Source organism: Temnothorax americanus, unplaced genomic scaffold (genome assembly GCF_048541705.1).
Source record: "Temnothorax americanus isolate GAGA-0224 unplaced genomic scaffold, ASM4854170v1 Scaffold296, whole genome shotgun sequence".
In the NCBI taxonomy this organism is placed as follows: Eukaryota; Metazoa; Arthropoda; class Insecta; order Hymenoptera; family Formicidae; genus Temnothorax; species Temnothorax americanus.
The window spans coordinates 2,586-3,538 of NW_027509438.1; the positions used below are offsets into that span (position 1 = coordinate 2,586).

General features: G+C 39.8%; 1 long non-coding RNA gene across 1 annotated transcript; it reads left to right on the top strand.

The window, feature by feature from the left end:
- The first annotated feature begins 242 nt into the window (after positions 1 to 242).
- LOC143900006 (uncharacterized) lies at positions 243 to 535 on the top strand. The gene is made up of 2 exons (XR_013257663.1): positions 243 to 369; positions 488 to 535. It is a non-coding gene; the product is annotated as an uncharacterized LOC143900006 (long non-coding RNA).
- The last annotated feature ends 418 nt before the right edge of the window (positions 536 to 953 follow it).

Here is a 953-nt window from a genome sequence, read left to right on the forward strand (position 1 = left end):
TAAGTCCCAAAAAGTATTTTTTTTTTTTCAAAAATCGGCAGTTCTCGCCGGAGTTCTGCAAAAGTTACAGCCTCCAAAGGGTTCACACCTCGAAAATTTCATAAGTCCCAAAAAGTATTTTTTTTCAAAAATCGGCAGTTCCGCCGAGTTCTGCAAAAGTTACAGCCCTCCAAAGGGTCACACCTCGAAAATTCATAATTCCCAAAAGTTTTTTTTTTTCAAAATCGCAGTTTCTCGCCGGAGTTCTGCAAAAGTTACAGCCCTCCAAAGGTCACACACCTCGAAAATTTCATAAGTCCCAAAAAGTATTTTTTTTTCAAAAATCGGCAGTTCTCGCCGGAGTTCTGCAAAGTTACAGCCCTCCAAAGGGTCCAAAAGTTCAGCCTCCAAAGGTCACACCTCAAATTTCATAAGTCCCAAAAGTATTTTTTTTTAAAATCGGCCAGTTTCTCGCCGGAGTTCTGCAAAAGTTACAGCCCTCCAAAAGGTCACACCTCGAAAATTTCATAAGTCCCAAAAAGTATTTTTTTTTTTTTCAAAAATCGGCAGTTCTCGCCGGAGTTCTGCAAAATTTACAGCCCCCCAAAGGGTCACACCTCGAAAATTTCATAAGTTCCAAAAAGTATTTTTTTGGAAATCGGCAGTTCTCGCCGGAGTTCAAAAAAGTTACAGTCCTCCAAATGGTCACACCTCAAAAATTTCATAAGTCCCAAAAAGTATTTTTTTTTCAAAATCGGCAGTTCTCGCCGGAGTTCTGCAAAATGTACAAGCCCTCCAAAGGTCAACACCTCGAAAATTTGCATAAGTTTTTTTTTTTTTTTTTTTTTTTTTTTTTTTTTTTTTTTTCCCCTTTCCCCCTGTTTCCCCCCCCACCCCCCCCGTTCTCGCAGGAGTTCTGCAAAAGTTACAGCCCTCCAAAGGGTCACACCTCAAAATTTCATAAGTCCCAAAAA